The following is a 15,508-nucleotide window of genomic DNA, read 5'->3' as shown; positions in this document are numbered from 1 at the left end:
TGTGGTTAATTGGTTGTGTCTAGCAATGATCTTATTAAAAATATTGTTTTTTGAGCACGGACTTCGGGTGATGTCTTGACAGTGATTTATGATGCAACTACAAGGTTTTAATCACCATAGCGAGATCTTTTCTAAATTTTTTTTGTAGTAGGGTTGTGTGCATCCGTAATGTCTTTATGACATTTCGTTGTTTTACGGGCAGAGTGTAATTGTTACCTTCACGATATTAATAAATTTTTTTTGTCAACGAAAGATATGCCCAGTAATGACGAACAAGTATACACACCAATTTTATTTTTTTGGACCGGTATATACACTAGATTTCACTGTTAACAAAAATGGTTGGAAAATGCCCTAAAGCTACCCGAAAGCTCTTTTTTTTTCTACCTTTGCGCTTTATTCCGATTCGGATCAAAGCGAAACCCCTACCCCTGCTTCTTCTCCGGCAGAAGTTTTTTTTTTTTCGCGAGTACGCCAAAGGCGTACCATATCTTTATAGAAGGCAAAAGTTTGAGTACAAGAACGGCACCACTCGCTACAAGCAACGAGCGTAACCCCACACAACACCGGCTACAGACCAAACAACCACAACACAAAGAACCTGCCCTAAGCAACAAACCAAGCCGCGTCTCGACCGACGCCAAGCACCTCCTAAAAGGAACGGCTCCCAGAGAAACTTCCTTGTCAACGCACCATCCGAAGGAGATCAATGGCGGGACTTGGACGGATCCCGAAGCTGTCCTCCGGAACATGCCGGCGGCGACGAGCATAGCGCCTAGGAGAACCGCCAAGAACCGCTGCGTCGCCGGATTAAAGCCGCCAAGGACCTCCGCGCCTTGTCTTCCTACCCGATGCTCCCAACGGAGGTACGACGTCGAGTACGCCGCCATCGTGCCGATCCACTCCAAATCGAGGCTTTCGCCCGAAGACAACATCCAGCTCCAAGCAGGTTAGGGAGATTCCGACACTCCTGGGCAGCGCCTCCAAGGAGGGGAACGACACCCGCGGGCGCCGTCGCCGCCGGCCCGACTGAGCCAAGCTAGACTTTCGTCCGAAGCGTCGCAAGCCTCCCCCACCTCCGGAACTGGGGCCATACCGTCCGTGAGGTCTCGCACCGCCGCCGTCGCAGCCCCTCGTCGATGAAGTCGCAAAAACCGCGAAACTCCGAAACACCCACCGCATGGCTCAAGGCCAGGCGAAGACTCCAACTCCAACTCCCTCCCGACGAGGCACCGCAGCCTTCACACCCGCCGGCATGAAGCACTGCGGCCATCACTCCCGCTCCTCCGGCTTGAGCTAGGGTGGCCCTCCACGGACGCCGCCCGCTCCGAGCAAGACGTCCCTCCCGGCCCTCCCCGCCCCCGGACCCGGATCGGGCCCGCAAGCCCGGGATCGGGCCCGGGCCGCCAGCTCCTGCCTGCCTGCGACGCCGGCGAGGAGCACCGCAGTAGCGCCGGCCATGGTGGCAGCGGTCCTCTGCTCGCCAGGGCGCTCCCTGGACGAGGCCTCCGCGCCGCCGCCACCCCGCCTGCCGCTCCCGGACGCCACTCACGAAGCCGCCGCACCTCCACGACCTCCCTCCGCCCGCCTCGCCGGGATCTCCTCTCATCTCCTCTTCACCCGACCCCTCCGCCACGTGCCGCCGGGGACCACTCGCAGAAGCCGACGGACGCGGTCGTCGCCCGCGAGGAGGCGACCACGCCGCCGAGCTCCGCCGCCTCGACCTCGAGGAAACGCCTCGCCGCGGCGCGCCGGCCCGCCGCCCAAGGTGCCGTCGCATCCTCGTAGAGGATCTCCAACGCCCGAGGAGAGGCCCCGCGCCACCTCCGCACGGACAAGATCCAAGAGCCCCCGCCGCCGGCACCGCCAGGGCTTTGCCCGGCGGCTGACGCCGACGGCGGCGGCGGGGGGAGCAGGGGGAAGGGGCTGGGGCTAGGGTTTGGTGGAATCGCCCGCCCGTCGCCCGCGGGGAGCGACAGGACGGGCCCAGGTTTCTTCAGTTTTCCCCGATGACATGTCGGAATGACTGACCTTCTCCGGCAGAAGTCAGGCTAGCAGGGCAGCAGGTCACGGGTCGGCAAATGGTGCACCTGGGTTTTGGTTGTGCTACAGTAATGTAAGCAGGCAAGCAGGCAATATAGGCAGCTAAAGCATTAGACAGTTGATCCAGGCTAGAACAGAGTCAAAGCTTTGGCAACTCCATCGACAGAGGGCAGCCGAGGCAGGCGGCCAGGCCACAGCGGAAGCAAGAAAAGCCTGCCCGGAGTATCGTTCTTCATTAACTTCGACCATTTCTTAGCCAGGAGATAGATCATAGACGCCACATAGAAGCTAGCATTATTTGCCACACCCAAACGGCCACCTATTCCCCTGAAAAGACGAGTTGCATTAACAAACCAAAGAGCAGAGCCCACTCGAGCCTGACATTCCTCTTTCGCAGGGGCCACTCTCAAGATCTCCAATAGAGTGGAGCAGTGTCTCTTGCCAAAATTCGAGTGTAGCAAAGCTAATTCCAATAGAGTGGAGCAGCGTACCTTGCCAAAATTCGAGTGTAGCAAAAGAACATTTGGCACATGCTGCATGAGAATTGAGAAGCGTTGGGCTGTGGACGAAAATACCATGTTGGACACGTGAGTATGGAATGGAAAATCTCATTTTGGCAGCACCGCCGAAAAACTAATTAAAAAAACTAAATCTCAGACAAACAATAAAAAAATTCCGCAAGGTTGGACTCAATAGTAATTTTCCTTTCAAATTATATAATACTACACCGTAGAAAAAAATCTATCCTTAGCGGTGTTGGCTTTGATTATAAAACAGAGCGAAAACATGATTTAAATAGGAGACGTGATGACGTTTCTAGGGTCAAAGAAGTAGGAGTGAGCATGCACAAATTTGGAGATATTATCATGAACTATGCCATGAATAAGGCTATCCTCTTGGTCATTTGGCTAGAAAGTCAAGATAAGTCAATCATGATTAAAAAATCCTACTTAGGTTTGCTATATTTCCTACAACTAGCACACTTAAAAGGATGATATCGACATTTTTTTTTTTGATTTGATTTTATTTTTTCATAATGGGGTCAAAATTACCACCATGGTCATTAATATCAAGGGGCTGAAGCTTTCAATTTTATCTCTGGCCAAATGCATATAATCATACTTAGGTACCATAAATGACTTTTCGCAATTTTTAGAACCAAACTAGAGAAACTTGTATTTAAAATTTTGGTTACTTTTGAAAAAGGGGATGCAACTCGTTTAAATGGAAAGGCACTTGAAAAGCAATAAATCTTGTCATATATAGAAACTGGCTATCTCATATAGTGCTTTGTGTGAAAATTGTATTAGTTCCATTTTCCCCATGATTTTTGTATCTGCTTTACCAAAAAAAAGAAGACCGTTTGATACATTAAAGAAGATAGAAGAACATATGGACATAGTAGGTAGATTAAACTCCATGTCAACAAAATACTAACTTGATAATATAAACGTTTACTAACTTAATAAACTTAAAATGTAATTGACAGAAAATAAAGTAATTCTTCTACTTCATGGCGCCTTCACTGGCAGTGGAATGACATGACTTCGTCTTCGTCTATGGCATCATCGGAGTCATCGAAGCCGGAGTCATAGTCGTTAGCAGCAATAATCCTGGCCTCTTTGTCGATGGACTTGAATTTAGAAGGCTATGTTCTCCCACCACATGCCCTCCTCCTAGGCAAACTTCTCCTATCCTCCCTCGTCTTGTCGGAGTAGGTCTCACGCTCAACCTCCTCCTGCTTGCGGTACTCCTCCTCCTACTTGCGGCACTCCTCCTTCTCCCCCTCGTGAAAGGTGAGTACTCTACCGCTTCCCGATGAAACACGAGACTCCTCGTGGCATGAGAATGGGCTGCCTCCTCTTCCCCAAGATATTTCCACGGGAGAAATATAGAGAGGGGGGTGCAATAACCGGTGTTCTTCAATTGCAGGGTAGGGCCCCTTTTATTTTAATATAATGTGTGGGCAGTTCTAGTTCCAATCTAATTCACACCTCGATTTATAAACCCTAAATTGTTCACATTCTTGGTCCCACATGTAACTAAGTCATCCCAAATGTAAGATGGGTCCCACACATGTTAGGATCTCAGTCTATAAATTGTAAAAGGTTGTAGACTCACGTAAACGAGCCATTTGGTTGTTTGCTAGAGTGGTTTCGAAGGAGGAGGACAACATTCAAGAGATCTAACATATGTGGGCCAACTGAGTAGTACTAAGGATAGTGTGGCATGAAAGTAGAAAGCCCTTTGGTTAATGAGATCCTTTGGATTGGGTAGAGGTAGAGCATAACCATATTGTGTTCAAGGAGAAAATCGATCATTGAAGTCCTCAGGGAAGGTTACCTGCAAGGAATGATGGCAGAGGACATTGCACATATTTCAGCAATTGGTGCCTTAAGAGGATTTGTGAAGATGCTTGGAAGCATTGATTGCATGCACCGGAAGTGGAATAATTTCCCAAAGACAAGGCACATTCATGTCTATGATCCAACCATCGTTCTTGAAACTATTTTCTCCATAGGATTAATGGATTTTTCACTCCTACTTTGAGTTATGTTGTTCTCACAATGAAATCAATGTCCTGCAATATTCTCCACTCTTTGCAAGGCCCACTAGAGGTGATGCTCCAGTGGTGAACTTCAGGTCAATAGTCATAAATATACGATGGGTTAATATATTTATGATTAGATATTCCCTGTGTGGTCCGCGTTTTTGAAGACAATATCACACCCTCATCGTAAAAAAATGTGCTCACTTTGCTAAGGAAAAAAGGTCAGTAAAAGATTATGGGTCTTGCAAGCCCACTTTGCAATTGTTCGTGATCATTCTAGATTCTAGCATCGAGAGTCGATGTGGAAAATCATGACAACATGTGTGATTGCGTAAAACATGGCATCGAGAATGAGCGATGTCAATATGAAGACTTCTAGTGTGATGTGGTACAAGCGAAATCCTGAATAATGAGTGTGACTGTGTGAGCATTCCTTGAAGTCCAATAGACGCGTTGAAGATCCGACAACGCATGAACAACTTCGAGATGGCCTAATTGAACATATCCTCTAGCTAAGTGGGCAATAGCTTCCTTTACTTACCTTCATGTTTATTTACATTATGCGATATATTTGGAACACATATTATATTCAAGTTTGAATTTCAAAAGTACAATTTTTGATTAGTGTACTGTGTGTGGTGGTGATCTCAAATGGTTTTCATGTCAAATATGAGTTCGGATGGTTGCTTATATATTAGAGGGAAGTAGATAATTTATTTTTTGATTTAAGGGTTGGGTTTTACCTGATCTCCGACGCTAAGGTAGGTGCACAAAAAAAGCTCCTTTTTTTATTCGTAGGATAGGAAAAAAATCCTGGAATATGAGCAAGATTGCATCGCCATGCTCACTCTAATCCTAAGGGTATCGTATGCACCAAAGTTTTCTTTTCACGAAAAACAAAGAATTCTGAAGAAGAGGTTTGAGCCGATGTTACATTTCTATAAAATCTAGTGCAGAGGATTCCTTGGGTAAAATTTCAATGGAATATAATTTTACAAATCAAACAACCGCTGTAGAAAAATGTTTCCAATGATTCAGACCCTCTAGAACTCCTATATATGCAAATCGTTTAAATCAAAGCGACGCTAAAAGAGGTATCATCTCTTTACTCTGGTTGTGACACCACGCTATCTTCGCCGGCACTAGCTGGAATTCCCTCTTGCTCTTGTCCTCGCCGGAATCAAAGAAGAACAGAGAGGAAGGGGAGAGATCTGAAAGAAAAAAAAATTGTCTTCTAATTGAAAATAAGTTGCAGAATAGCAAAGCTATGTTACTGTGGCATGGAACCAACTAACACTTCTGTCAGGAGTATAAAATTTCTGCAAAGTGGCCTTAATTCTTGGTTTGGATTGGAAGGGACGAATCCGGTTGTATTGTACCTGGCAACAAGCAAAGCATACTTAAGGGAGGAAGTACATTTTCTTAAGAGAACAAGCAACGTTTAGCGAGCAGCAACACCAGCAAAAGCGACAAAAGAAAAGCCCAAAAGACGCTGCCAACCCTCTTCAAAATGTGCAGTTCCCTCCCTCCTCACTCACTCACTCACCTCCCAGTTCCTCTCTCACTCTCGAATTCCACTGTTCCTCTCCCCTCCATTCCCTCCCACCCGTGCCTGCCTGTCGCCATTCCTTCTCCCAAGAAAACCACTTCCCACCCGCCACCGGCATCACTGCATCAGCGCAGCCTTTGACCCACCACTGTTCCTCCTCTCGTCGCCGGCCATGGCAGTGGCCGCCGCCGCCGCTGAGGCCTTCAACCACGCGGCGCCGTCCCGGCCTCCGCTTCCGGCCAGCCGGCAGGAGGTCCAGGCCGCCGTCGCCAAGGCCGTCGAGCTGCGCGCGCTCCACGCCGCCCTCCGCCAGCGCGGCGCGCCCAATGCCAATGCCGGCGCCAGCCGCAGCCCGGCCACCATCCGCCTCCCGCCGGCCGCGTCCCCCGCGCGCTCCAGGGCAGGGGCAGCGTCGGCCGGCGCGAGCGAGGACTACCCCGTGTTTACTCCGGTGAGCAATCCCTGTCCTGCGCTTGTTGCCGTGATGTTCTTCTGCGAGTTATTGGTCGCTCGTTACGGTATAAGGCGGCGCATTTAGTTCTGAAATTAAGTTGCCTTCCTGCTCGTGCCGCCGGAGCTCCGGCAGTTGCTGCCTTTATTGCTTTGGTGTAGCGGTGGTACCACTTGTACTACGTAGCCAGTACCACTAGCAACAGTTCCTGAAGTAATGTTCTTTTAGAATCTCTCATGCTTACAACTGCCTATGAGTGAGCGACCATTGGTACTTGCCTACTTGGTAGTAGAACATTGTCCACGATTCTTGCAAGATTGCCATCACTGAATCATTGCTTGAATCATTGCATGCAATGCATCATTACCTATTTGCACGATGTTGCAATTCATCCTGCGAGGATTATACATCTCTGACCGTGCCTCTTAAACATGGCAGACTTACGAGGAGGAGCCCGCGGCTATGGTTGCTGGACTGAACGACATATGCCAGGACACCCGGAGCCGGTCGGAGAACTGGAGCGGCATCACCTTGGACCGCGGCGGCCGCGATGGCGGCGACGAGGCGGCCTACTCGGACTACGACAACTGCCTCAACGGGTTCTCCTCCTCCAACAGCGACTTCCACTACGCGCCTTCTTCCACTGACAATCACCTCCGGACCAGAGGCGCGCACAGGATCTACCCGGCCTTTCTGCAGTCGGCGCCGCTGGCCGGCCGTTTCGCCGCGTCGGCCGGCCGGGTCACCGGCACGGCCGAGTTTAAGGCGCCCCCGGCATCTTGCAGCAGCGCGTTCCGGCCGGGGACGATCGGTAGGGAACATGGCGGGAACGACAGGTTCCTCGGCAGCAGCAACAGAGTGCCGCCGTCTTCCAGCCAGCACCCTTCGGCGTCCACGCACTCCCGGGCGAAACAGAGGGGTCGCAGATCCTCTCGTGGTTCTTCCCCAAGGCGAGGAAGAAGGCGAAGTCGCCGTTGCAACCGACAGCCGTGATCGAGCGCGAGAACATGTCGCAGCTCCTCAAGGAGTGGGGGCTGCTCTCGCTGGACTCAGCAAAGAAGGAGCTCGCCGAGGCCAATGCGCACCGCGACGCCGCGCTGGAGGACGCTGCCGAGATGAGGTCGTCGCTGGGCGAGCTGACCACCAAGATGATGAGCCTGGAAGCCTACTGCTCGGAGCTCAAGAATGCGCTGAGGCAAGCGACGGACAATGGTGGCACGCAGCCTCACTCGCGGCGATCGTCGTCGTCGAGGTCGATCGGGGCGAGCCGAGAGCTCCCGGCCAGCAGCATGCCGGTGAGCCACGAGGCCATGGTGGAAGGGTTCCTGCAGATCGCCTCGGAGGCTCGCCTGTCGGTGAAGCAGCTCTGCAAGTCGCTGATCCAGCAGGCCGAAGATCCCGACAACGGCCTGTCAGACAAGCTGAACCTGCTCCTGCAGCCGTACCAGCTGGCGATCACCGCCGGCCGGCACTGCTCCAAGGCCATCCTGTACCATCTGGAGGCGATCATGAACCAGTCGCTGTACCAGGACTTCGAGAACTGCAGCTTCCAGCGAAACGGCGCACCGAGGCACCTCGACCCAAACCAGGACCGCCGGGAGAGCTTCGCGTCCTTCGTGGCGCTGCGCAACCTGAGCTGGAGCGAGGTGCTGCGGAAGGGCACCAGGTACTACAGCGAGGACCTGAGCCGGTTCTGCGACCAGAAGATGAGCTGCGTGGTGGCGGCGCTGGGCTGGTCCTGGCCGTGGCCCGAGCAGCTGCTGCAGTGCTTCTTCGTCGCCACCAAGTGCGTCTGGCTGCTCCACCTGCTGGCATTCTCCTTCGGCCCGCCGCTGCCGATCTTGCGGGTGGAGGAAGGACGGGCGTTCGATCAGATGTACATGGAGGACATTTTGCCGGACAAGCGACAGGTTCAGGACTCGCTGACAGTCAAGACCATGGTGATGCCAGGGTTCTATGTTCAGGATAGAGTGCTCAAGTGCAGGGTCCTCACGACTAGATCAGTAGCATAATATGTGTCATGTTGGTCGTGTAAGTTTTGTTCGACTGATAGCCAGCTAGTGTGTGTGGTGTGACTTGTTAGGGTGAGGTTAACATTTTTCTTGTCGAATCCAGAGGTGCAGAGATTAATGTCAAAATGCCGACCTCTGTGTTCTCAGTAATATCAGAGTAAGCAATTATAAACCCAAGTAAGGAACTGCTTGCACAGCACTACTGTAGAAATGAGTAATATATTCATCCATTGTTATGCCATGATCAACGAAAACAACGCACCACAACATGTTCTTCAGATATTATACAAATGCATCTTAAAAACTGAGTGCTAGCTCAGTGGCAAGACTTGCGCAGGCGCAGCTAGTTCACACGGGTTCGAGTCTCAACTGGACCAAATTAAACGGGGTGCTATCTAGCGCGTATAAATTTGCTGCTAGCTAGAGAGGTCTCGTCATCTATCTAACAACGTATAGCCAAGGGAGGAAATCTTCTCCCGTTGGTCAACGTTTCTTATACAAATGCATCTTCCCTGATTACGCCAGAAAACTAGGTTTGAACGTTTCTGGACAGAACTAAACACTTACATAGAACTAAGCGTACTGCCCAAAGAACTACAAAAGATGATCACATTGTATGTGTCCATTAGGAAGTAGCCATCAGGAAGCAGGGGTCAAAATTTCACATATATGATATAAGATAAATTTCCTACACTATTATTTTTGCATGTGTAGTCACATGTTTGTCATCTTATTTGACAGAAGATACGTTGATACATACATTGCGCACACACTTTGAATTGATAACACATAGTGTAGTGTGCCTAGTTCAAAAAGTTGGAGCGTGTTTGTAGTTCTTCCAAAATATCAAATCCATCCAAAGACTAAAGTATGCATGCGACGAGAGTTAATTGTTGAATGGGGGAGTGATGTTTTTGGCTCTTGCGTGCATATGTTCCCTTTATTTTGAGATCCATAGATATATTTTCAAATGTCAAAAATTTCCAGACGAAAAATTCACGTGTACATATGCTGTGTGCACATAAAGTCTTTCCATGAAAAATCGACTTATCGTTTGGCATCTGTAAAAGGATAAAATTTGATGCTAAAAATAAGACTTTTTGTATCACAAGTTTTTATTTTTTACATCGATCATAAAAATTATTGGTTTTACGAGAAACTATACGAACTCACATGAACTGTCGAGATGTACATGCTCCTAGTATTTGTTTTAAGTAAAATTTGAAGTAGTAGTTTCTAGAAACTACTACTTAAAGTTTATTTGTCATGATATTTGAAGAAACTCACATAGACAGAACCATATACATTTTTTTTCAATTGATGTAAGCACTAGAAATAAATCTATGAAGACATGTGATTTTGTTTTCTTATTTTTCTCTAGGAATACAAATTTTGAATCACAATTTTTTAATATGCACTCCTTGATAAGGAAAAAACTAAGAAAACTATTTTTGCAATATATTTTTCAAGTTTAGTGCAAATTTAATTTCCACGACAGAAGTTAGAAATAAGCAATATTTTTTACGAATCTTAGAATTTAGTTGCATCATTACATTGTTTAATCTCCTAACTATAATATAAAAACGTGGTGGTTAAGATCATATTTCTAGAGAATGAGCTCTAATTGTAAAAAACTAAAAGAGTTCGGTATAAAATAATGATAGTTGTCTTAACTCGCTCCGCTCCAAGGAGGAAATCATAAACCACTCATTGTGTCAGGGCTTCAAAAACTATAGCTAACAAAAGTGTGGAACAAAGAGTTACCTCGATCGGAAGTATGATCACCGGGAGAGCTTCACGTGCTTCGTGGCGCTGGACAATCTGAGCTAGAATGAGATGTTATGGAATGACTAAACCGAGGATGTGAGCCGGTTTTGTAACACACAACTGGACTGTCACTCAACACCACCCATCTCGTCATATACTCCATGCACGTTGCACATTAATTATGCGGAGGATACGCATCGGAGATTGCCAGTAGCTACTCCTTCAGGTTGCACATTATACGCAGGATATGGCCGAGTACAAGAAGTTGGTCTACTAATTAACATGCAGGCAGGGTGCACATGTGAGCAAGAGGGTCTAGATCCACTAAGCAGGAGAGGAATTGCTAAGTAATTGGATTAATTCACGGTGGTGGACATTCCGCCCCTCCTCCCTCATCCACCATGCCGTGTTCGTTTCGTCCTTCCCAAGTTCATCCAAGCCAAACCCACTCGCTACAAGCCAGCGAGTAATTGTAGCTTTTTTTTTTTTTTGAGACAAGCGAGTAATTGTAGCTAGACACACGCACTCAACGCACCCAGAAATAAATCTATGAAGACATGTGATTTTGTTTTCTTATTTTTCTCTGAAGTAGAATAAAAAATTTGAATCGCGTTTTTTAAGAGGGAGTCATTGATAAGGAAAAAAACTAAGACAACTTTTTGTCAATATATTTTTCAAGATTAGTGCAAATTTAGTTTTCACGATAGAAGTTAGAATTAAGCAATAATTTTTGACGAATCTTAGCATTTAGTTGCATCATTGCATGGTTTAATCTCCTAACTATAATATCAAAAAATGTGGTGGTTAAGATCATATTTCTAGCTCTAGTTGTATCAAACTAAAAGAGTTCAGGATAAAATAATGATAGTCATCTTAACTCTCTCCGTCCCAAGGCCATTATGTACCATCCGGAGGCGATCATTAACCACTCGTTGTGCCAGGGCTTCGAGAACTATAGCTTAGAAAAAGAGCGGCAAGGTACCTCGACTGGAAGCATGATCACCTGGAGAGCTTCGAGTGCTTCATGGCGCTGGACAATCTGAATTGGAACGAGGTGTTGTGGAAGGCATTAGGTACTAGAGCGAGGATGTGAGCTGGTTTTGTGACCACAATGTGCAGGGCAGCTATTGTAGTGCATCTCCGTCGCCTCCAAGTGTGTCTGACTTCTCCACCTACTGCCATTCTCTTTTGGCCCGCCATTGGCGATTTTGAGGGTCGAAGAGGACGGAAGTTCGATCAGATGTACATGGAGGAGATTTCGACATGTTCAAGATCCGTTGATAGTGAAAATCATGGTGATGTTAGGGTTTAGGATCTGAGTACTCAATTGCAGAGTTCTCACTCAAGTGCTCAAGTGCATGGTTCTCACCAGTCACAACTACTATACCAGTACTAGCATAATATTTTGTCATGTTAAACTGCTATGTCTGTGGTAAGACTTGTTAGGGTGACCGTAACATTTATCTTGTCAAATAATGTGAAAATGTTCATCGTTGTGTTCCTCACCAAGTTCAGAATAAGCAGTTATATACCCAAGTAACGAACTGCTTGCACTACTATGGAAATAATATGTAGTAATATATACCTCCATTGTTATGTCATGATCATAAAAAAGAATGCATCACAACATGTTCTTCGGATATTACGCCAGAAACTTACAGAGTTTCTAAACAATTTCCAGATAGAACAACACTTCTCTAGCACAAACTAAGCATACTGCCCATAAAACTAGATAAGATGGCAACATTACATGTGCCTATTAGGAAGTAGCCACCACGAAGTAGAGGTGCAGATTTGTGACCCCTAGGGTATCCCCTCTAGCCCTCTATAGTTCAAGGAAATGAACTAAAATTCTAAAATTGCATAAATCTCTGATTTTTAGTTCATTTGATTGACCTAAAGAGGTTAAGATGGTACCCTAAGAATCACCAATTTGAAGCCTATCAGGAAGCCTTCTGAGGAGAACTAAACTTCAAATTATACCCAGCTGCTAGTTGGAGAATCCAAAAGCCGAAACGACGCATCCCCCACACTGTAATCTTCAGAATCCCCTCTAGGTTCAATGCTCTCAATGAAGTTAAAGGGCACCTGAGTTAGCATCGCCTGAGGGGGCAGTTTCGGAGAAAGAATCATACTACCAACAGGTTTCTCCCACATGAGCACATGTAGCTGGATGGGGTGCAACGCGAGGCGGTGCAAGGAGAGCTTTTGGCTGAGGGAGATGGTGTCGAAGCATCGGACCGCACCTGAACTGGAGATCATCCAGGGGAGGACCTTCTCATTGGACACCCTTGATATGATCAGCAGTTTCGACGCCTCTTTAGCCCGGTTGAATAGATCGCGGAGCCCTGACCTTGTTGATGGTGCCTCATTGCCCTTGTCATCTTCGACCACCGAAGATATGTAGATAAAACCCTGGATTAAACACAAGTTGTCACGGTGAGTTACATGAAGGTAGGCTATTGACTTGTTGTCAGTATTGTGTACAGTGGCAACTGAAAAGGACCTCTTCAGTACGGCTGACTGAAAATCCTAGTCTTGTGTCGCCTTCTTGAAGTTGGATCTCCAGCGGAATTTCTCCTGCTGTGGATCTGTACCAAATCCGGGCTGCCTTCACCACACCAATGTCCACCCCATGGTAGTCCTCGAAACCATATAGGGTCGCATTCACGAGGTTCTGACATATCAGACAATGACCCAGAATTGACAGTTGGAGACGCTGTCTCTCCAGATATCTGAACATTTCAGGGTGCGAAGATAAGATTACTATAGGATCAAACTGAATCATGAACTAGGCTATAAGCAACCGAACGCTGAAAGTTCATTTTAGTGCATAACTTGTGGAGTCAGAGAGCTTGCATGTGCACCTCAGGAGAAGAGCTTCACTCTGCAGATTCATGAACTTAATAGGGATTCCTGAGGCCTGCGACGAGGAGAGCCATGTGTTGGCACGAGCCAATGTGTCTTCAAAGGACTCGTAACGACATGCATTCTGGTCCAGGGACTTGGGGAGGATGAGAATGGAGAGGCAGCAGCTGGAGTTGGGCGCGCACAAAGAGTCCCGCATCTTCTGCTCCCATGGATATGCGACGTACCCATCCTGAAGTGTAGCTCTTGCTCAGCGCTGACGCAACTCTTGTGCCCCTGTTGCCTTCATCAAGGCGGGAGATCACACATATTTTACACAAAAGGTCATCACAAATTCACAGCAAGACGTGCTAACATAGTATGCAGTATGTCGTTTATGGACGGAAGCACCAGTAAGGTATTAAGAAGCAGTGCCAGAAGTCAGAAGATTTGTGAAAGCACGCGTAATTTCACTGTAAGATGAACAGCTAGGATAGTATTGCAAGAAACACTTCTAGTTAGCACTATTGACCATCAACTTGTGATATGTTTGCGATGAACTTCTGGAAAGATTTGAAGCCATAAATAGCTAGAGCAGCCAAACTAGACAACAATGGAACAGTATTTGAACAGCATCAAGGGCCCAACTAACTTGCCAGGAAGCAACAAACATGTGCCCAAGCCCAACAACCATCACGTCAACAGTCCACCATGCCATATTCCTCAGCATGGCCAAGAAAACGAGTGGAATGTACAAGGTACAGACTACATAGCATTTGACCACCAGCTATACAACATGGCCATCTTCCTTGACATGTTTCAGCAACGAAGTCTTAGTCTCCCTGCTTTAATCATTATTACCACTACTCTAAATCCGCTTTGCTTCCTTTGTTTATTGTCGGTACGTAGCTGTCGTTCTAGTTAGCGATAACCACCTGTACATTAGCTTCCTAGCATTGAGAATAGCCAACTCGCGCGCCTATGAAACGCAGGGAATTCTGCTTTCCAACAATGCAGCGAAAGATCAGCGCATCAGAATATTCTGCTTTGAACCTCGGACTTGACAGTAAACTTGTCTTTTCGTAACTGACGGAGTTGAACACGTCGGCATGCGTACATACTGAAAAAGAAACTCATGTCGAATCTATCTGGCTGATAATACTCTGTTATTTATTTATTTATTTACGATCATAGTAAAATGTATCATATCCACGATTCATTCCCGATCTCGAATTGACAGCAAAGTTATCCAGTTCATGACTAGGCATATAGTAAATCACCGTTGAATTATCGCAATTTTAGTTCATGGTTGAGCTCGCAAGAACTAGGCTCAAATCAGCTGGAACAGTCAGATGAAAAATCAAGCAGGGGCTCTTGGGAGGCACGAAGAGGCGGTGGTGGTTGGGATTTTACCTTGCAGCGCGAGGCAGTCGCTCTCGAGGCGGTCGCCGAATCCGAGCACGTAGTTGGGGTCGTGCAGGGAGCGGAGCACGTACTGCTTCCTGCCGCCGGCGGGGTGGGGCAGGACGCAGGCCTGCAGGTCCTTGCCGCCGCGGACGCGCACCTCGACGGAGGTGTCCCCGCGCTTGAAGGCGGCGTGCAGGGCCTTGTGCAGCGCGGCCCTGCCGCCCTTGAAGGGCGCGTCGAGGGAGGCGGCGGCGGAGCCCACCCCGACGCGGACGGACTCCACCACGTCCCCCTCCTGCACCACGCCCCCGCCGCCGCCCCACTCCTCCGCCTTGGAGCTCCCCGCCACGCACTCCAGCACCACCACCAGCGCCGCGCCCGCCGCCGCCGAGTCCCGCTTCCTCTCCTGCTCCATGCCCCGTGATAGTTCCCCCCCGGTCAATCCAACAGCAAGAATCCTGAGGCGCGCGCTGACCTTTATGCTCCGGCGCCGGCAGCGTCAGGGGAGCGTTCACGTGCCGCCCGTGAGGCGCGCTGCGGTCTACGGCCCGATCGGAGGGAGGCTGGGACTGGAAGCTGGGCGGGCGCGCACGTTGCGATATTCCTCGATCTCCTCACCTCGTATTCCTCGGTCCAGGACGACGCCGGCGAACGGCCGGCGTGCTCTCCAATAACTCTGGCTACTACTTTTCTCTCCCCACCTGTGCACGTGTGAGCTAGCGCGCCAAACTGCCGGTGTGAGCGCGGCGAGGGGGATTTTAACGGAAAAAGGGTGCACAACACGGGTCAGGTCGCCGTCGTCGCCGGCTGTGCGCGCGCGGTGGACGAACACGAAGCCGACCAACCGCGTCGCAGCAGGGGCACCGTACACCACGTTGGGT

The 15,508-nt window shown here is 48.5% G+C and overlaps 2 pseudogenes; one reads left to right on the top strand and one right to left on the bottom strand.

Annotated features, from left to right (window-relative positions):
- The first annotated feature begins 6,315 nt into the window (after positions 1-6,315).
- Positions 6,316-8,756, top strand: LOC124658204 (annotated as a pseudogene).
- Positions 8,757-12,191: 3,435 nt separating this feature from the next.
- LOC124657195 lies at positions 12,192-15,042 on the bottom strand (annotated as a pseudogene).
- Between the last annotated feature and the right edge of the window lie 466 nt (positions 15,043-15,508).

The sequence above is a fragment of the Lolium rigidum genome, chromosome 5 (assembly GCF_022539505.1).
Source record: "Lolium rigidum isolate FL_2022 chromosome 5, APGP_CSIRO_Lrig_0.1, whole genome shotgun sequence".
NCBI lineage: Eukaryota > Viridiplantae > Streptophyta > Magnoliopsida > Poales > Poaceae > Lolium > Lolium rigidum.
This window is presented reverse-complemented; position numbering and strand designations above follow the sequence as displayed.